This window comes from Musca autumnalis, unplaced genomic scaffold, assembly GCF_047663935.1.
Source record: "Musca autumnalis isolate F117 unplaced genomic scaffold, ASM4766393v1 scaffold_5, whole genome shotgun sequence".
In the NCBI taxonomy this organism is placed as follows: domain Eukaryota; kingdom Metazoa; phylum Arthropoda; class Insecta; order Diptera; family Muscidae; genus Musca; species Musca autumnalis.
This window is the reverse complement of record NW_027412088.1, coordinates 27779922-27803332: the sequence shown is the minus strand read 5'-3', so window position 1 is coordinate 27803332 and position 23411 is coordinate 27779922. Positions and strand designations below refer to the sequence as shown.

The window sequence follows — 23411 nt, the reverse complement described above, 5'->3', positions numbered from 1 at the left end:
ATTAGGATGTGTAAAGTATGGACCCAATCGGTTACTCCCTTCAAGAGTTATGGTGCGCACAATTTTCCGATAATTTTTGTACCTTTGTGTGGGAGTTACCTAAAGGAGTGGACCGATATTGGTTATCTCCAAACTTTAACTGTGTTAGGAAAAAATATTACGAAGGGTAAATTTTGGACGAAATCGGTTGATTCGTTCGAGAGTTATCTTGCACTCCCCCTCCCACTATACACGGCGTCATAGGGGTTTTTTGCACCTTTCAGGCTATTTTCTCAGGAAGCTTGGACTTGCCCCTGATGAAACTTGTACCGTCGTATGGAGCATAGTGAATACAAGTTTTAACAACAAAAATCAAAGCGATTCGAGAGCAGGTCCTAAACTGAACTTTTCCGAAATTTTGTGTGAGAGGTACAGGAAGGAGTGTACCGATATAACCCATTTTCGAACTTAAACTAAGTTTGGAAAACATTTTACGGAAGCCAAATTTTTGACTGAATCGGTTGTTCCGTGCGAGAGGTATCGTGCTCAACAGCCAGACAGACAGACGGAGGACGGACATGGCTAAATCGGCTCCAAATTGTTTGAAATTGAAAAAAAATTTTAAATTGTTTGCCCGTATGAAAGTGTATATACCCTAGTTAGCATAAATGCTGAGGGTATAAAAATGTAGCTAAAAATGTCTTCATTTGGGCCGTTTTTTAATATGGGGGCTATACCAAAGTGTTGTTGTAACAGTGTCTATACGCTCAGCCTTTAGGCTAAGAAGGTTATATAAAATTTGTACCTAATTGAAATAAAGGGTTTTGACCTCGAGTATGTTTGGACGAAATTTGTTTCAGACAATTTGGAGTCGATCTAGTCCGTCTGTCTTACTGACGCTAACTCTCGAACGGATCAACCGATTCGAACCAAATTGTGTGCATCGTAATATTTTGTCCAAACTTAGTTCGAAGTTCGAAGAGATATAGATCGTCTTCAAATATGGACTATATCGGTCCACTCCTTCTAATAGCTCCCACACAAAATTCGAATAAAGTTTTTTTTTTTAATTCATTTTTATTAATGCCTTCTATCAATCTCTTTACTTTGATATTTACATTATTCTTATTATAATTCGAATTTTACATTGATTATATAAGCTTTCCCAGTGGTTTACTTATACATAAATCTAAGTATATAATTTGTATTTAGAGTGATTTGATTTATTTAATTTTTTTACAAAAGATCTTGTGGGGCTCTTCTCCTCAATCTATTGAAAGTTTCTCGGTTGGACATCAAGTTCGCTGCCAGGGGGTTTGGATGTGATTCTATTCTGATTTTGTAGTTTTGCAATTGATATGTTATTTCATCCTTGACACTTCTCACGTTTAGCTCTTCGTGTAATCTTCGGTTATATATATATATCGAATAAAGTGAAGTATAAGAGCACCTCGCGGATCGTTTTGAATTTTTGTCATCAGGTTTTCCTTGCGGCTCCCTTTACGATGGTACAATTTTTTGAGCGCAAGTCCGTACTACCTGATTTAATGTCCTAAAAGCTCAAAGAAACCTTGACGGCACTAACTTAAGATTAACAAGATTAGTCTCGCTGGGAGTTTCTGATTGGCCCAAACTATGCACATCGTATTATTTTATCTAGTCATATATCAGGTTGGACTATATTGGTCCCGTCCTTCAGGTACCTCCCACACAAAATTTGGGAAAAATTCACTTAAATAGCTCGTCTCAGATCATTTTGATATGTTTTTCGCAAAACGTTCTAACGAAAAAGCCTGCCGGCACCCTAACCCTCGAACGGAGAAACTGATATCGTCCAAACGATGTACATGGTATTATTTCCTACCGCCTCGAATTATGTCGGACTACATGACTACATAGGACCACTCTTTCGGATACCTCCCACACAAAGTTTGGAAAGAGTGCAGTTTTAGGACTGGTCGTCTTTAAATTTTTGGATGGTAAAATTTTTTTGGTAGCAAATCCATGTTTATATTTCGTCTCTGGTCATTTTGATTTATTATACCCTCAGCATTTATGCTAACGAGGGTATATACACTTTCATACGGGCATGTATGTTTGGACGAAATGTGTTTCAGACAATTTGGAGTCGATTGAGCAATGTCCGTCCGTCTGTCTGGCTGGCTGGCTGGCTGGCTGGAGCGCACGATAACTCTCGAACGGATGAACTGATTTGGTTCAAATTTCGTAATATTTTGCCCAAACTTAGTTTAAGTTCGAAGATGGGCTATATCGGTCCACTCATTCCGGTACCTCCCCCACAAAAGTTCGAAAATGTTAGAAAAATTTGTGCGCACGATAACTCTTGAAGGGAGTAACCGATTTGGTCCGTACTTTGCCCATCGTAAAATGTGTATCAGACTTAGATAATGTTTTAATATAGACTCAATTGGCTCACTCCTTCGGGTACCTCCCACACAAAATTTCGGAAATGTTGAGTTTAGGGCCATCTCTGGAATCGCTCTGATTTTTATTTTAGCAACTTATATTCACTGCCCTCCATACGACGGCACAAGTTTCATTAAGGGCAAGTCCATACTTCCTGAGAAAATAGCCTGAAAGTTGCAAAAAACCCATATGACACCGTGTGAGGTGTTTGGAGCGCAAGATAACTGCCGATTCGGTCCAAAATTTGGCCTTAGTAATATTTGGTTCAAACATAGTTTAAGTTTGAAGATAAGCCATATCGGTCCACTCCTTCAAGTACCTCCCCACAAAAATTCAAAAATGTTCGGAAAATTTGTTCATACGGTAACTCTTGAAAGGAGTGGCCGATTTGGTCCATACTTTACACATCGTAATATATCTACCAGATATAGATCAGGTTCAAATATGGACTATATTTGTCCACTCCATCCGGTATCTCCCACACAAAATTTGGGATAAGTTCACTTTAAGACCTGCTATCGAATCACTTTGATTTTTGTTGAAGCGATGGTAAACGTTTTTTCAGGGGCAAGTCCATACTTCTTGAGCAAACATCCCGAAGGTTGTAAAACCCCCCTATGGCACCCCTGTGGCTGGAGATCCACTTCAATAATGGTCAATGTAGATCCATTCCTTTTAGTATCTCCTCCGCAAAACTTTTGATCTCTAATCCTAATGTACATTTTTGTCTGTTCAAATTCCCAAACTTTTAAAAACCCCTAAATACATACGTTGCTTGGGAAAAAATTGTTTCAATATATACAGGCTGAGGGTATATCTCTGTCGGCAATGCCGACTGATACTTTTTTCCTTGTTTTTTTTTGTTTTTTTGCAAAACGTTCTTACAAAAAAAGCCTGCCGGCACCAACTTAACTGGGTAGTACGTAAGATAACCAGCGAAGGGAGAAACCGATATCGTCCAAACGTTCTACATCGTATTATTTCCTACAGCCTCCAATTATGTCCGACTATGACTATATAGGACCACTCATTCGGGTACCGCCCTCTCTCCTCCCACACACACAAAATTTGGATAGAGAGCAGTTTTAGGAATCGTCTGGTCGTTTTTAAATTTTTGGATGGTACAATTTTTTTTGGTAGCAAATCCATACTTCTTGAGGAACTAGTCCAAAAACGCAAATAACTGAGGGTATATCTCAGCCGGCACAGCTGACTGATACCTTCTTACTTGTTTTATTTTATGTTTTTAAGTTCATTCTACAGCTTAATCTGGCTGGGATGTAACCAAAGATTTAATGGAGTTAGTTGAGTAGGTTTGGCAGGGCAGTTGAAACGATGCAGTGCGCCGCGCGCGCCTATGCCTCTTGCTTCGCAGATTTTTTGTATGGCGTCATTGATCCTTGTCCTACAGAAATTTAGACGATTGCGCCATCCCGAGTGTAGTTGAACCAAAAATACTCTGGTTTGTTGTAGCAGCTGACGCTCCTCAGCTACAATAGATGGGGGATTGATGATACCAAAGTGTGGACCTACGTTGAAAATTTTTTGTAAAAAAGTTTTGTGGCCACAACTGTGAAATTACAGGTAATTCGGTCAACAAATGTAGCTAAACTCCTCAAAACACCTAAAATTAGGAGGTATCGTTATATGGGGGTTATACCAAAACATGGATCTATGTTGACTATTCTTGAGGGAGAAGTTTTGTGTTCACCGGGAACCTCAAATGACAAATTACAGGAAGTTCGGAAGCTAATATTTTCAAAATTCGTAAAATCGGGAGGTACCATTATATGTGGGTTACACCAAAACATGGACCAATGTTAACAATTTTTGGTGGGGAAGTTTTGTGACCACTGAAGACCTCAAATGTCATATTACAGATAGTTCAGTCAACAAATGTGGTTAAACTCGTCAAAATTCTGAAAATCAGATGGTACCGTTTTATGCGGGCTATACCGAACCATGGACCTATATTTACAAATTATAGTGGATACGTTTTATTACCTCTGGGAAACTCAAATGATAAATTACAGATAGTGCGATCAAAAATTGTACCTAAAATCCTCAAAATACCGAAAATCGTGAGGTTAGCGCGTATGTACAGAACTAAAAAGGCGAAGCGAAGCGAAGTTTCTATGTAGTAATTATACCCTCAGCCTTTAGGCTAAGAGGGTATATACACTTCAATACTACGACCACAATTGTTGTCCATCGAAATAATGGTTTTAGACCCCAAGTAGGTTTGGACGAAATCCATTTCAGACAATTTGAAGTCGAGTTAGCCATGTTCGTCCTTCTCTCTGTCCGACTGGCTGAGGTGCACGGTAACTCTCGAACGGATCAGCCGATTGAGTTCAAAATTTGGCATTAGGTCCCTCTCCAACAAAAGTTCAAAACTTTTCGCTACATTGGTGCGCTTCATAACTTTTAAAGAAAGTTACCAACGTTGTCCATACATACATCCACACATCGTAATATTTCTACCAGATCTAGATCAGGTGAAAATAAGGACTACATCGGACTATCACACAAAATATCGGGAAAGTGCAGTTTAAGACATGCTCTCGATCGCTTTGATTTTTTGTAACAAGTCCATATTTCCTGAAATGGCCCAAACAAAAGCTGGGTTGTTCCAAACGTCCTTTGGGCACCTCCTTCACTAAAGTTGCAAAATATTGCCTAACATGGTACGAGTGATATCTCATAAACGGAGCAACTGATTTTTTCCACACTTTGGATCTTGAAAAATTTTCACTAAATTTTGTTTCGCAAACTTAGTTAGGCAAATAGCCAAACCCGCCAACTCCTTGGGGTAACTCTCTGACAAGAGATCAACATTTTTATAGCCTCGACGTTTATGCTAAAAAGTGTATACATATATCGACAAAAATATCTAAAATCGTCTTTTCCATTTCAAAAAAATCAAAAAAAATTTTGATACTACATCTGTGATTTTTGGTACATAGATTAAGAAAAAATCGTCATTCCAATTCTGTTTTCGTTACCAACTTTGATCGTTGCGCGCAAAAGATATGACCGTTTTAGTTATGCTAATTAGAAAAAATTCTAAAAAAATAGCGGCTTAATAAAGTAACTGTTATATCCTATTATCGTTAACTGAATTCGCACCCTTAGCGATGATGCAAAAAAAAATTCGAAAAGTTTCAATGGATTCGCGAAAAATTAAATTTGTTAAATAATTTCACGTATTTACAAACATATTTTTGAAATAATAGCGCTTATACTTACAAAAAATATATATAAAAAATTATAGCAGCATCCAGACATTGTGAGGAATAAAATGAAACCTAAGTCGTGAAGTTTGGAGCTATAGTATTCATGTTATTTGCAAAAATACAAAGAAAATATGATGAAAAAAATAAAAGTCATATTATTCTAATTTTATTTTTTTATGGTTTTATAGGAAAGGTTGAAGAAAAAGTATTTGAGTTCTTCGTCATTTTCGTCCAAATTCCACGCAATAATGAAAATATTCCGTTGCAACAAATTTTTCGCTTATAGTTTTCCTATTGGCGAATATTATTAGAACCTTATATTAAAGCACAGGGAATTCCAATTGTGGCATAACATTAAAATAATGTTATATTGAATATTACAACATTTGAAACGCATATAAACCGCGTAATAGTGGAAATCACAAGATGCGCATCTGATTTTCCAAAACAGCGAATCAATCCCTCTTATTTGATATACACTTTGTGAAATTCCATTTGGCGACCACGATGTAGCATCCGTTGCATGTTAGGGTGCAAAAAACAGTAAAATGCCCATAATTTCCACGAAGTACATTTGCATTTTATGCGCATCCGATTTCAATGATCACCATTAAAAAATACATCATCCTATGTCATTCCAATGCGATCCATCAAGAACCGTGGATGTAGCATCGCACTCAGTTTTTAGAAAAAGCTATTATATCTCCGGATTCGCGAACGTTTTTCAATATCTGTTTTCGCATATTTTAAATATGCGTTTCGCTCTATTTATCTAAGTAGTAATAACACATCTAAAACCCGTCTAAATACGCGATATTTTCAAAAACATTTTTTGCAGATTTTCGAAATTTGAGGGGTATCATATCCGCCGATCTAGTGGATGGATTTAGACGCGCAAAGGCTTGTTAGATTCAGAACGTAAAAAAACTAAATTCACGCGGATTTCCACTGAAATCGAATGGCATTTGGAAATTTCGAATCCAAAAAACTGGTTTTTTAGAAAAATTTACACACAAAAATTTCGACTTTAAGCTAAGATTTTTGTGAACCTTTGAAGGCTACACGCCCGAGTTATACATCAAAAAATGCGTAATCTCGAGTACTACAATCTCATAATCAGTTTTTAAACGAGTACAGTTGCGCGTCCAGATTAGAGCAAAAATTCAAAAACCCAAATTTTTCAGTCTTCAAAATGTCAGCATCTGTTTGAGATTGATGCAGTGGTTATATTAAAAATTATACACTAGAAACTTCCTCTCTGAAGTGTATTCTTTAACTTCTTCTTTGAACATTATACTCTACATTGTATTGTAAAGCCACTAATTGAAAATTGACTTAAAAAAACTCGTTTCCTTCAACGATTTTTTCCTCTTTTTTTACATTAATATGACCACAGCTTCCACTCAAATTATAATTTTAAGAAATCCATCGGTGAATCGTGCTAAAACAGTTTATTTTACCTAAATGCGTTCAAAAGTTATGGTATATTACAACAATTCGCGAGTTACAATACCCCATACCTCAGTTTCAACATAAGTAAATTTTCTACAAAAAGGCCGATATACTTTCATACGGACAAAATGTGCCTCATCGAAATAATGGTTTTAGACCCCAAGTATATTTGGACGAAATCTGTTTCAGACAATTTGGATTTGATTTAGCCATGTCCGTCTGTCTGGCTGGCTGGGGCGCACGATAACTCTCGAACGGATCAACCGCTTCGGTCCAAAATTTGGATTTCGTAAAAATGTTTGCCAACTTAGTCTAAGTTCGAAGATAGGCCATATCGGTCCATTCTCTCGGGTACCCCCCACAACCTCGAATATGGACTATATCGGTCCAATCCTTCGGGTACCCACCGCACAAAATTTCGGAAAATTGCAGTTTAAGACCTCGTTTGAATCAATTTGATTTTTGTTGGAACGACTTGGGTGCCACCGTGATGCAATGGTATGCACGCCCGCCTTGCACGCAGAAGGTCAGGGGTTCGATTCCCCGGCCAGGCAACATCAAACATTTTTCATCGGTGGCAAAATACCCCTCAGTAATGTTGGCGACATTTCCTGAGTATTTCAGCCTTGAAAAACTTCTCACAAGTGGTGTCTTAAGACACGCCGTTCGGACTCGGCGATAAACAGTAGGTCCCATATCATTGAGCTAAATATGAATCGTGGTGCACTCATTGATATGAGAGAAGTCTCCCTTGTCCCGTATGGGATGTTGTGGAACAATGTTGTTGTTGTTGGAACGACTCACATTCACCGCTCTCATTACGACGGTATAAGTTTTTTCAGGGCCAAGTCCATACTACCCGAGAAAATTGCCCGAAAGCTGTAAATACCGGCTATGGCAGCATTTGTAGGGGATGGGGCGCACAATAACTCCCGAACGGGTAAACCGATTAGGTCCAAAATTTGGCAGTCGCAATATTTTGCCCCCTCAGTAATGTTGGCGACATTTCCTGAATATTGCAGCCATGTAAAACTTCTCTACAAAAGTGGTGTCTTAGACACGCCGTTCGGAATCGGCGATAAACAGTAGGTCCCATATCATTGAGCTAATATGAATCGGGTGTGCACTCATTGATATGAGAGAAGTCTCCCTGGTCCCTAATGGGATGTTTGTGGAACAATTATAATATTTTGCTCAAAATTAAAACAAGTTCTTTGATTGGTCATATCGGTCCACTCCTTCGCGTACCTCCCTCACAAAAATGCAAAACTTTTCAGCACGATAAGTCTCGAAGGCAGTAACTGATTTGTTTCATACTTTGCAATAATGTAATATTTCTACGAGACATAGATCCGGTTAGAATATGGACTATATATGTCAACTCCTTCCTGTACATCCCACACAAAATGTTGGAAAAGTGCATTTTATGGCCTTTTCTCGTATCGTTTTGATTTCTCTTGCACCATGTTGCGCTCAAAGCCCCCATTACAATTGTAAACATTTTTTGAGTGGCAACTGCTTACTTCTTGAAAATGACCTGAGAGCTGAAAAAAACACCCTAAGGCCAGCATGTGTAGTGGCTGGTGCGCACGGCAACTCTGGAACCGAATGCTGCGTCGGTATACACTTTGCATATCGTACTATTTCTTCCAATATTAGATGAAATTCGAGGATGGAGCTTTTAGGTTCACTTCTTCCGGTACCTCACCCAGTTCGAAAAGGCTATGTTCGAGGATCCTTTGGAAATTGTTACCGAAGGTTCTCCTAGTGGCACTGTTTACACCGATATTATGTTTTTCGTAGGCAAGAACATGTTTCCTCATATAATGGTCCAAAAGCTCTAAATTATATGGTGACCAACTGAAATGACAGATGAGCGCGATACCTATCTAGAGGAATGACTCCCAAAATAAGACCCATTTCCAAAATGGACTATGCCCTTTAATCCAAATCCATATTTTTGTCGGTTCATAGGCCCCAAATTTTGAAAACCCCCTAAATACATAAGATTTTTGGGAAAAAATGTTTCGATTCACACAGTCTGAGGGTACATCTCTGTTGGCCAAGCCGACTGATACTTTTTTACTTGTTTAATATTAGTTTAAGGTCTGCTTGAGGATCCTTTGGATATTTCTACTGAAGATACTCTTTGAGGTCCCGTTTACAGCGATATTATGTTATTCGTGGGCAAGTCTATGCTTCCATATATAATAGTACAAAAGCTTTTAATTATACTTTGACCAACTGAAATGATTATATAGCGCGATTTCTGTCGAAAAGAAATGACTCCCAAAATAATCCGAATTCAGATTTCATACGTCAAAAGAGGGCCACAAAATTCTGAAACCCCATAAATAGATAATTATTTAGGGAAAAAAGACTTTCAATTCACATCGATTGAGGGTATATCTCTGTCAGCAAAGTCGAATGATACTTTTTTACTCGTTTTTTTTCTGCTCCGATATAGTGATGTAGGTCATGATAGGCGTGCCTGCGTCTCTTGCTTTTTTATTAGTTTTTATATATTTTTTATTATTATTGAAAGTAGTAAAAAATTAGATATTTGTGTATTTATTTGGGTGAATCCGACTGTAAAGACAACACGTGCAGATGATTAAATCAGACGATTTTTTTGTATATGTATATTTTAAAGTATCCATGGAAACTATAATTTCTACCATTCGGACTATCATTTAGCAAATATGAAACAGGGTGCACTCATTGCTATGAGAAAAGTCTTCCTTCCTTCTCAATTTACACTGAGGCTAAGGTTATATATCTGTCGACAAAGCCTTTTTAACTTCTTTTTCTTATCATTCTTTCTATTACTGTTACCTTGTTAGCCTTTACTCACATCAATCCGCTTATTCGTGTTGCCCTTTAACCATATCAATCTCCCTTGTTGTCTTAGATGCTCTTCAACATAACAACAATCTTCGTTAAGAAAACTGTATCTTGGTCAACATTTTGACAAACATCCGCTGGACTCACAACTCAAACAAAATCTTAATGAAGAAAGTAAAATATTATCTTTTAAACGGGTAAATAGAAAGTAGAAGAAGAAGTAGAACACCAACAACCGTAAATATTTGCATAAACAAAATTTATGAATGCCAACATGTTTTAAAGTTGAGGAAGCCTTCAGTTCAATTCTGTAGATTAACACAATTAACATCAAGTTTTTTTCTTATTTTTTCACTGGGGTCTGTTTGCTGGCAGTGTTTTTCTACTCTTCTTGATTTGTTTGTTTTGAAAAACGGTTCAATTTTGATAATGTCAGGCGTTGTATAAATAACCAAAACGCAGTAATCCTATTCCGCCAAACATAATCCAGAATTTCTAACATAAATTATGTAGCAAAGAAAAAAATATGATTATTTTATTTTGTTTTTATTGAAAAAATAAATAAAATCCACGCCTCTGATAGGCATTGAAAAAATATTCTTAATAAAATCCACGCCTCTGATAGGCATTGAAAAAATATTCTTAATAAAATCCACGCCTCTGATAGGCATTGAAAAAATATTCTTAATAAAATCCACGCCTCTGATAGGCATTGAAAAAATATTCTTAATAAAATCCACGCCTCTGATAGGCATTGAAAAAATATTCTTAATAAAATCCACGCCTCTGATAGGCATTGAAAAAATATTCTTAATAAAATCCACGCCTCTGATAGGCATTGAAAAAATATTCTTAATAAAATCCACGCCTCTGATAGGCATTGAAAAAATATTCTTAATAAAATCCACGCCTCTGATAGGCATTGAAAAAATATTCTTAATAAAATCCACGCCTCTGATAGGCATTGAAAAAATATTCTTAATAAAATCCACGCCTCTGATAGGCATTGAAAAAATATTCTTAATAAAATCCACGCCTCTGATAGGCATTGAAAAAATATTCTTAATAAAATCCACGCCTCTGATAGGCATTGAAAAAATATTCTTAATAAAATCCACGCCTCTGATAGGCATTGAAAAAATATTCTTAATAAAATCCACGCCTCTGATAGGCATTGAAAAAATATTCTTAATAAAATCCACGCCTCTGATAGGCATTGAAAAAATATTCTTAATAAAATCCACGCCTCTGATAGGCATTGAAAAAATATTCTTAATAAAATCCACGCCTCTGATAGGCATTGAAAAAATATTCTTAATAAAATCCACGCCTCTGATAGGCATTGAAAAAATATTCTTAATAAAATCCACGCCTCTGATAGGCATTGAAAAAATATTCTTAATAAAATCCACGCCTCTGATAGGCATTGAAAAAATATTCTTAATAAAATCCACGCCTCTGATAGGCATTGAAAAAATATTCTTAATAAAATCCACGCCTCTGATAGGCATTGAAAAAATATTCTTAATAAAATCCACGCCTCTGATAGGCATTGAAAAAATATTCTTAATAAAATCCACGCCTCTGATAGGCATTGAAAAAATATTCTTAATAAAATCCACGCCTCTGATAGGCATTGAAAAAATATTCTTAATAAAATCCACGCCTCTGATAGGCATTGAAAAAATATTCTTAATAAAATCCACGCCTCTGATAGGCATTGAAAAAATATTCTTAATAAAATCCACGCCTCTGATAGGCATTGAAAAAATATTCTTAATAAAATCCACGCCTCTGATAGGCATTGAAAAAATATTCTTAATAAAATCCACGCCTCTGATAGGCATTGAAAAAATATTCTTAATAAAATCCACGCCTCTGATAGGCATTGAAAAAATATTCTTAATAAAATCCACGCCTCTGATAGGCATTGAAAAAATATTCTTAATAAAATCCACGCCTCTGATAGGCATTGAAAAAATATTCTTAATAAAATCCACGCCTCTGATAGGCATTGAAAAAATATTCTTAATAAAATCCACGCCTCTGATAGGCATTGAAAAAATATTCTTAATAAAATCCACGCCTCTGATAGGCATTGAAAAAATATTCTTAATAAAATCCACGCCTCTGATAGGCATTGAAAAAATATTCTTAATAAAATCCACGCCTCTGATAGGCATTGAAAAAATATTCTTAATAAAATCCACGCCTCTGATAGGCATTGAAAAAATATTCTTAATAAAATCCACGCCTCTGATAGGCATTGAAAAAATATTCTTAATAAAATCCACGCCTCTGATAGGCATTGAAAAAATATTCTTAATAAAATCCACGCCTCTGATAGGCATTGAAAAAATATTCTTAATAAAATCCACGCCTCTGATAGGCATTGAAAAAATATTCTTAATAAAATCCACGCCTCTGATAGGCATTGAAAAAATATTCTTAATAAAATCCACGCCTCTGATAGGCATTGAAAAAATATTCTTAATAAAATCCACGCCTCTGATAGGCATTGAAAAAATATTCTTAATAAAATCCACGCCTCTGATAGGCATTGAAAAAATATTCTTAATAAAATCCACGCCTCTGATAGGCATTGAAAAAATATTCTTAATAAAATCCACGCCTCTGATAGGCATTGAAAAAATATTCTTAATAAAATCCACGCCTCTGATAGGCATTGAAAAAATATTCTTAATAAAATCCACGCCTCTGATAGGCATTGAAAAAATATTCTTAATAAAATCCACGCCTCTGATAGGCATTGAAAAAATATTCTTAATAAAATCCACGCCTCTGATAGGCATTGAAAAAATATTCTTAATAAAATCCACGCCTCTGATAGGCATTGAAAAAATATTCTTAATAAAATCCACGCCTCTGATAGGCATTGAAAAAATATTCTTAATAAAATCCACGCCTCTGATAGGCATTGAAAAAATATTCTTAATAAAATCCACGCCTCTGATAGGCATTGAAAAAATATTCTTAATAAAATCCACGCCTCTGATAGGCATTGAAAAAATATTCTTAATAAAATCCACGCCTCTGATAGGCATTGAAAAAATATTCTTAATAAAATCCACGCCTCTGATAGGCATTGAAAAAATATTCTTAATAAAATCCACGCCTCTGATAGGCATTGAAAAAATATTCTTAATAAAATCCACGCCTCTGATAGGCATTGAAAAAATATTCTTAATAAAATCCACGCCTCTGATAGGCATTGAAAAAATATTCTTAATAAAATCCACGCCTCTGATAGGCATTGAAAAAATATTCTTAATAAAATCCACGCCTCTGATAGGCATTGAAAAAATATTCTTAATAAAATCCACGCCTCTGATAGGCATTGAAAAAATATTCTTAATAAAATCCACGCCTCTGATAGGCATTGAAAAAATATTCTTAATAAAATCCACGCCTCTGATAGGCATTGAAAAAATATTCTTAATAAAATCCACGCCTCTGATAGGCATTGAAAAAATATTCTTAATAAAATCCACGCCTCTGATAGGCATTGAAAAAATATTCTTAATAAAATCCACGCCTCTGATAGGCATTGAAAAAATATTCTTAATAAAATCCACGCCTCTGATAGGCATTGAAAAAATATTCTTAATAAAATCCACGCCTCTGATAGGCATTGAAAAAATATTCTTAATAAAATCCACGCCTCTGATAGGCATTGAAAAAATATTCTTAATAAAATCCACGCCTCTGATAGGCATTGAAAAAATATTCTTAATAAAATCCACGCCTCTGATAGGCATTGAAAAAATATTCTTAATAAAATCCACGCCTCTGATAGGCATTGAAAAAATATTCTTAATAAAATCCACGCCTCTGATAGGCATTGAAAAAATATTCTTAATAAAATCCACGCCTCTGATAGGCATTGAAAAAATATTCTTAATAAAATCCACGCCTCTGATAGGCATTGAAAAAATATTCTTAATAAAATCCACGCCTCTGATAGGCATTGAAAAAATATTCTTAATAAAATCCACGCCTCTGATAGGCATTGAAAAAATATTCTTAATAAAATCCACGCCTCTGATAGGCATTGAAAAAATATTCTTAATAAAATCCACGCCTCTGATAGGCATTGAAAAAATATTCTTAATAAAATCCACGCCTCTGATAGGCATTGAAAAAATATTCTTAATAAAATCCACGCCTCTGATAGGCATTGAAAAAATATTCTTAATAAAATCCACGCCTCTGATAGGCATTGAAAAAATATTCTTAATAAAATCCACGCCTCTGATAGGCATTGAAAAAATATTCTTAATAAAATCCACGCCTCTGATAGGCATTGAAAAAATATTCTTAATAAAATCCACGCCTCTGATAGGCATTGAAAAAATATTCTTAATAAAATCCACGCCTCTGATAGGCATTGAAAAAATATTCTTAATAAAATCCACGCCTCTGATAGGCATTGAAAAAATATTCTTAATAAAATCCACGCCTCTGATAGGCATTGAAAAAATATTCTTAATAAAATCCACGCCTCTGATAGGCATTGAAAAAATATTCTTAATAAAATCCACGCCTCTGATAGGCATTGAAAAAATATTCTTAATAAAATCCACGCCTCTGATAGGCATTGAAAAAATATTCTTAATAAAATCCACGCCTCTGATAGGCATTGAAAAAATATTCTTAATAAAATCCACGCCTCTGATAGGCATTGAAAAAATATTCTTAATAAAATCCACGCCTCTGATAGGCATTGAAAAAATATTCTTAATAAAATCCACGCCTCTGATAGGCATTGAAAAAATATTCTTAATAAAATCCACGCCTCTGATAGGCATTGAAAAAATATTCTTAATAAAATCCACGCCTCTGATAGGCATTGAAAAAATATTCTTAATAAAATCCACGCCTCTGATAGGCATTGAAAAAATATTCTTAATAAAATCCACGCCTCTGATAGGCATTGAAAAAATATTCTTAATAAAATCCACGCCTCTGATAGGCATTGAAAAAATATCTTAATAAAATCCACGCCTCTGATAGGCATTGAAAAAATATTCTTAATAAAATCCACGGCCTCTGATAGGCATTGAAAAAATATTCTTAATAAAATCCACGCCTCTGATAGGCATTGAAAAAATATTCTTAATAAAATCCACGCCTCTGATAGGCATTGAAAAAATATTCTTAATAAAATCCACGCCTCTGATAGGCATTGAAAAAATATTCTTAATAAAATCCACGCCTCTGATAGGCATTGAAAAAATATTCTTAATAAAATCCACGCCTCTGATAGGCATTGAAAAAATATTCTTAATAAAATCCACGCCTCTGATAGGCATTGAAAAAATATTCTTAATAAAATCCACGCCTCTGATAGGCATTGAAAAAATATTCTTAATAAAATCCACGCCTCTGATAGGCATTGAAAAAATATTCTTAATAAAATCCACGCCTCTGATAGGCATTGAAAAAATATTCTTAATAAAATCCACGCCTCTGATAGGCATTGAAAAAATATTCTTAATAAAATCCACGCCTCTGATAGGCATTGAAAAAATATTCTTAATAAAATCCACGCCTCTGATAGGCATTGAAAAAATATTCTTAATAAAATCCACGCCTCTGATAGGCATTGAAAAAATATTCTTAATAAAATCCACGCCTCTGATAGGCATTGAAAAAATATTCTTAATAAAATCCACGCCTCTGATAGGCATTGAAAAAATATTCTTAATAAAATCCACGCCTCTGATAGGCATTGAAAAAATATTCTTAATAAAATCCACGCCTCTGATAGGCATTGAAAAAATATTCTTAATAAAATCCACGCCTCTGATAGGCATTGAAAAAATATTCTTAATAAAATCCACGCCTCTGATAGGCATTGAAAAAATATTCTTAATAAAATCCACGCCTCTGATAGGCATTGAAAAAATATTCTTAATAAAATCCACGCCTCTGATAGGCATTGAAAAAATATTCTTAATAAAATCCACGCCTCTGATAGGCATTGAAAAAATATTCTTAATAAAATCCACGCCTCTGATAGGCATTGAAAAAATATTCTTAATAAAATCCACGCCTCTGATAGGCATTGAAAAAATATTCTTAATAAAATCCACGCCTCTGATAGGCATTGAAAAAATATTCTTAATAAAATCCACGCCTCTGATAGGCATTGAAAAAATATTCTTAATAAAATCCACGCCTCTGATAGGCATTGAAAAAATATTCTTAATAAAATCCACGCCTCTGATAGGCATTGAAAAAATATTCTTAATAAAATCCACGCCTCTGATAGGCATTGAAAAAATATTCTTAATAAAATCCACGCCTCTGATAGGCATTGAAAAAATATTCTTAATAAAATCCACGCCTCTGATAGGCATTGAAAAAATATTCTTAATAAAATCCACGCCTCTGATAGGCATTGAAAAAATATTCTTAATAAAATCCACGCCTCTGATAGGCATTGAAAAAATATTCTTAATAAAATCCACGCCTCTGATAGGCATTGAAAAAATATTCTTAATAAAATCCACGCCTCTGATAGGCATTGAAAAAATATTCTTAATAAAATCCACGCCTCTGATAGGCATTGAAAAAATATTCTTAATAAAATCCACGCCTCTGATAGGCATTGAAAAAATATTCTTAATAAAATCCACGCCTCTGATAGGCATTGAAAAAATATTCTTAATAAAATCCACGCCTCTGATAGGCATTGAAAAAATATTCTTAATAAAATCCACGCCTCTGATAGGCATTGAAAAAATATTCTTAATAAAATCCACGCCTCTGATAGGCATTGAAAAAATATTCTTAATAAAATCCACGCCTCTGATAGGCATTGAAAAAATATTCTTAATAAAATCCACGCCTCTGATAGGCATTGAAAAAATATTCTTAATAAAATCCACGCCTCTGATAGGCATTGAAAAAATATTCTTAATAAAATCCACGCCTCTGATAGGCATTGAAAAAATATTCTTAATAAAATCCACGCCTCTGATAGGCATTGAAAAAATATTCTTAATAAAATCCACGCCTCTGATAGGCATTGAAAAAATATTCTTAATAAAATCCACGCCTCTGATAGGCATTGAAAAAATATTCTTAATAAAATCCACGCCTCTGATAGGCATTGAAAAAATATTCTTAATAAAATCCACGCCTCTGATAGGCATTGAAAAAATATTCTTAATAAAATCCACGCCTCTGATAGGCATTGAAAAAATATTCTTAATAAAATCCACGCCTCTGATAGGCATTGAAAAAATATTCTTAATAAAATCCACGCCTCTGATAGGCATTGAAAAAATATTCTTAATAAAATCCACGCCTCTGATAGGCATTGAAAAAATATTCTTAATAAAATCCACGCCTCTGATAGGCATTGAAAAAATATTCTTAATAAAATCCACGCCTCTGATAGGCATTGAAAAAATATTCTTAATAAAATCCACGCCTCTGATAGGCATTGAAAAAATATTCTTAATAAAATCCACGCCTCTGATAGGCATTGAAAAAATATTCTTAATAAAATCCACGCCTCTGATAGGCATTGAAAAAATATTCTTAATAAAATCCACGCCTCTGATAGGCATTGAAAAAATATTCTTAATAAAATCCACGCCTCTGATAGGCATTGAAAAAATATTCTTAATAAAATCCACGCCTCTGATAGGCATTGAAAAAATATTCTTAATAAAATCCACGCCTCTGATAGGCATTGAAAAAATATTCTTAATAAAATCCACGCCTCTGATAGGCATTGAAAAAATATTCTTAATAAAATCCACGCCTCTGATAGGCATTGAAAAAATATTCTTAATAAAATCCACGCCTCTGATAGGCATTGAAAAAATATTCTTAATAAAATCCACGCCTCTGATAGGCATTGAAAAAATATTCTTAATAAAATCCACGCCTCTGATAGGCATTGAAAAAATATTCTTAATAAAATCCACGCCTCTGATAGGCATTGAAAAAATATTCTTAATAAAATCCACGCCTCTGATAGGCATTGAAAAAATATTCTTAATAAAATCCACGCCTCTGATAGGCATTGAAAAAATATTCTTAATAAAATCCACGCCTCTGATAGGCATTGAAAAAATATTCTTAATAAAATCCACGCCTCTGATAGGCATTGAAAAAATATTCTTAATAAAATCCACGCCTCTGATAGGCATTGAAAAAATATTCTTAATAAAATCCACGCCTCTGATAGGCATTGAAAAAATATTCTTAATAAAATCCACGCCTCTGATAGGCATTGAAAAAATATTCTTAATAAAATCCACGCCTCTGATAGGCATTGAAAAAATATTCTTAATAAAATCCACGCCTCTGATAGGCATTGAAAAAATATTCTTAATAAAATCCACGCCTCTGATAGGCATTGAAAAAATATTCTTAATAAAATCCACGCCTCTGATAGGCATTGAAAAAATATTCTTAATAAAATCCACGCCTCTGATAGGCATTGAAAAAATATTCTTAATAAAATCCACGCCTCTGATAGGCATTGAAAAAATATTCTTAATAAAATCCACGCCTCTGATAGGCATTGAAAAAATATTCTTAATAAAATCCACGCCTCTGATAGGCATTGAAAAAATATTCTTAATAAAATCCACGCCTCTGATAGGCATTGAAAAAATATTCTTAATAAAATCCACGCCTCTGATAGGCATTGAAAAAATATTCTTAAAAAAATCCACGCCTCTGATAGGCATTGAAAAAATATTCTTAATAAAATCCACGCCTCTGATAGGCATTGAAAAAATATTCTTAATAAAATCCACGCCTCTGATAGGCATTGAAAAAATATTCTTAATAAAATCCACGCCTCTAATAGGCATTGAAAAAATATTCTTAATAAAATCCACGCCTCTGATAGGCATTGAAAAAATATTCTTAAAAAAATCCACGCCTCTGATAGGCATTGAAAAAATATTCTTAATAAAATCCACGCCTCTGATAGGCATTGAAAAAATATTCTTAATAAAATCCACGCCTCTGATAGGCATTGAAAAAATATTCTTAATAAAATCCACGCCTCTGATAGGCATTGAAAAAATATTCTTAATAAAATCCACGCCTCTGATAGGCATTGAAAAAATATTCTTAATAAAATCCACGCCTCTGATAGGCATTGAAAAAATATTCTTAATAAAATCCACGCCTCTGATAGGCATTGAAAAAATATTCTTAATAAAATCCACGCCTCTGATAGGCATTGAAAAAATATTCTTAATAAAATCCACGCCTCTGATAGGCATTGAAAAAATATTCTTAACTTAATCCACGAAAAAATATTCTTAATAAAATTCAAGCCACCGATAGGCATTGAAAAAATATTCTTTAAAATATTTATTTTCCAAATTATTTTATTTAAAAAATTCTCAAAATACTAAGGGCCATTATCTAATATTTTTTATTTCTCTATATTTTGAATTTTAATAAACTCTGATATGTATTATGCCAACACCAGCAAGTTTATTTATGATCACAGTTTTGAATTTTTCTTCATTTTTTTAACGAGTGTGGGTGTGTTTCCAGCATTGCTGTCGATTGCAAAATTGTCGTTCTGTTTTTCTTTTCTTTTCCCTTAATTACTTTAGAATCGTTTTTGTTGTTGTTTTGTTTTGGTATTTCTCATCATTCTTCTTAGTCGTTTTTTTGTGTATTTGTCACTAAAGGGCTTTAGCCCCATAATATAACTTAACGAGAATGCCACTGGTTGTGACGTAGCAATCACATAGCTTTATTGTTTTTGTTGTTGTGTGTTTTTCAACTGCTCTGCCCTTTTTTCTTCTACTTACTTATGATATTCGTTTTTGAGATGCTATTGTGTATGATGTACTGTTGTAGTTATTGTTTTGTTTATTATTTATACTGCAGCAATAGAGATATCTACTTTAGTCTAGATTGCTGTCTAGAGTGAATATCTTACCGGAAGATTGGGGTTACAGTAAATGTATTTCATTCATATTTTGTTTTGTAACCCAACTCAGTTATTGTCGTTGATAACACTGGGCAACATAAAAAAACATTACAACAATGATGGGAAAGCTTATGAAACAGGGCTGAAAAATAGAAGACCCTTGTTATGGGGCTTTTGAAAATTTAGTTTGGGTTTAACCTAAATTAGGAGCAATATTTCCTTCTGTTGTACTATTTTGAAATTATTCGCCGTAAGATTCCAGGCAATCCTTGTATTTTAGGTATATGATGGCTTCGGCAATATTACGAATTACACTCCGAGGAAGGATTTTGTGGAAAACTTTAACCCTCTAGCGTCATATTAAATGCGGCTTTTTGGACCCTTTTTCAATAAAGGACAAAACAAAAGTTATTTATAATTTGTTGGCAATAGTTTTAAAAAATTTTTTATTTTGTTGTACAGTGTATATTTTAATTTAAAGTGATCTATTCGTGGATAATTCGCATACATATGTATGTATGCCTTTATGTTGCTGTTGCATTCCATAAATTACATAATTTACAAGGCAATAATGTGAAATGTTTTACAAACATTTTGTGTGTATTTCCTACTTATTTCATATATATTATGATACGTCACGCTGAGTAGGCCTCATAAACAATGACTTCAACCTGCAACAGATCCCATAACATGGGCGCAAAGAATAATGTTTACCTTTTTCCGGGAGAATAAAGATTATTAATTTTTTTGGTCGTGATGTAATATGACATTTTTTTTATTTATGAACGTTTCCTTATTTCTATAAACTTTATCAGCCGTTAACTGCTCTTCCACAATTCCCTCTGCATTGGCGCTACAAATTGTGTCGTTGTGTAAATATCACTTCGTTGCAATTAATTGATGTGAAAATATAAATAAACAAAAACATTGGAACTTTATTATAAAATAAGTAGAAAACAAAAAAAACAAACAAAATCGAACACTTAAGCCTGCTGATTAATATTGAATTAAATGTTAATCATACGTCACGGGCGAAATGTTTGTGTTTTTGTGGTTACTTTTGTGATTTGATGTTGAATGATGTGTGTCTGTCTGTGCGCTTCACAGAGATAGCAAATGTATGTGTGTATGTGAGAGCGCAATGTTTACGAAACATTTACAAAGATAGATTGCGGACGAAGATTAATTTGATTTGATTTGTTTTTGTTGCGTTGACGTTGAGGAAAACAAGTTCGGCAAACGGTTTCAAAAACAAAACAAAATAAAAAAACAATAAAGTCATAAGGCAATATCGTATAATACGGCAGAATGAAAAATAAAAACCCTTGGTCCCCAGAAAAATATTTTTTAAAAATCCACGAGCCATGTTGGTCCCCAGAAAAATATTTTTTAAAAATCCACGAGCCATGTTGGTCCCCAGAAAAATATTTTTTAAAAATCCACGAGCCATTTTGGTCCCCTGAAAAATATTCTTTAAAAATCCACGAGTTATGTTGGTGCCCTGAAAAATATTCTTTAAAAATCCACGAGTTATGTTGGTGCCCTGAAAAATATTCTTTAAAAATCCACGAGTTATGTTGGTGCCCTGAAAAATATTCTTTAAAAATCCACGAGTTATGTTGGTGCCCTGAAAAATATTCTTTAAAAATCCACGAGTTATGTTGGTGCCCTGAAAAATATTCTTTAAAAATCCACGAGTTATGTTGGTGCCCTGAAAAATATTCTTTAAAAATCCACGAGTTATGTTGGTGCCCTGAAAAATATTCTTTAAAAATCCACGAGTTATGTTGGTGCCCTGAAAAATATTCTTTAAAAATCCACGAGTTATGTTGGTGCCCTGAAAAATATTCTTTAAAAATCCACGAGTTATGTTGGTGCCCTGAAAAATATTCTTTAAAAATCCACGAGTTATGTTGGTGCCCTGAAAAATATTCTTTAAAAATCCACGAGTTATGTTGGTGCCCTGAAAAATATTCTTTAAAAATCCACGAGTTATGTTGGTGCCCTGAAAAATATTCTTTAAAAATCCACGAGTTATGTTGGTCCCCAGAAAAATATTCTTTAAAAATCCACGAGCCATGTTGGTCCCCAGAAAAATATTCTTTAAAAATCCACGAGTTATGTTTTGGTGCCCTGAAAAATATTCTTTAAAAATCCACGAGTTATGTTGGTGCCCTGAAAAATATTCTTTAAAAATCCACGAGTTATGTTGGTGCCCTGAAAAATATTCTTTAAAAATCCACGAGTTATGTTGGTGCCCTGAAAAATATTCTTTAAAAATCCACGAGTTATGTTGGTGTCCTGAAAAATATTCTTTAAAAATCCACGAGTTATGTTGGTGCCCTGAAAAATATTCTTTAAAAATCCACGAGTTATGTTGGTGCCCTGAAAAATATTCTTTAAAAATCCACGAGTTATGTTGGTGCCCTGAAAAATATTCTTTAAAAATCCACGAGTTATGTTGGTGCCCTGAAAAATATTCTTTAAAAATCCACGAGTTATGTTGGTGCCCTGAAAAATATTCTTTAAAAATCCACGAGTTATGTTGGTGCCCTGAAAAATATTCTTTAAAAATCCACGAGTTATGTTGGTGCCCTGAAAAATATTCTTTAAAAATCCACGAGTTATGTTGGTGCCCTGAAAAATATTCTTTAAAAATCCACGAGTTATGTTGGTGCCCTGAAAAATATTCTTTAAAAATCCACGAGTTATGTTGGTGCCCTGAAAAATATTCTTTAAAAATCCACGAGTTATGTTGGTGCCCTGAAAAATATTCTTTAAAAATCCACGAGTTATGTTGGTGCCCTGAAAAATATTCTTTAAAAATCCACGAGTTATGTTGGTGCCCTGAAAAATATTCTTTAAAAATCCACGAGTTATGTTGGTGCCCTGAAAAATATTCTTTAAAAATCCACGAGTTATGTTTTGGTGCCCTGAAAAATATTCTTTAAAAATCCACGAGTTATGTTGGTGCCCTGAAAAATATTCTTTAAAAATCCACGAGTTATGTTGGTGCCCTGAAAAATATTTTTTAAAAATCCACGAGTTATGTTGGTGCCCTGAAAAATATTCTTTAAAAATCCACGAGTTATGTTGGTGCCCTGAAAAATATTCTTTAAAAATCCACGAGTTATGTTGGTGCCCTAAAAATATTCTTTAAAAATCCACGAGTTATGTTGGTGCCCTGAAGAATATTCTTTAAAAATCCACGAGTTATGTTGGTGCCCTGAAAAATATTCTTTAAAAATCCACGAGTTGTGTTGGTGCCCTGAAAAATATTCTTTAAAAATCCACGAGTTATGTTGGTGCCCTGAAAAATATTCTTTAAAAATCCACGAGTTATGTTGGTGCCCTGAAAAATATTCTTTAAAAATCCACGAGTTATGTTGGTGCCCTGAAAAATATTCTTTAAAAATCCACGAGTTATGTTGGTGCCCTGAAAAATATTCTTTAAAAATCCACGAGTTATGTTGGTGCCCTGAAAAATATTCTTTAAAAATCCACGAGTTATGTTGGTGCCCTGAAAA

General features: G+C 34.1%; 1 protein-coding gene across 6 annotated transcripts in view; it reads left to right on the top strand.

Annotated features, from left to right (window-relative positions):
- Positions 1 to 23411, top strand: part of Dgk (diacyl glycerol kinase 1) — a 410387-nt gene that overhangs the window by 12337 nt on the left and 374639 nt on the right. The gene's annotated exons all lie outside the window — the stretch shown is intronic.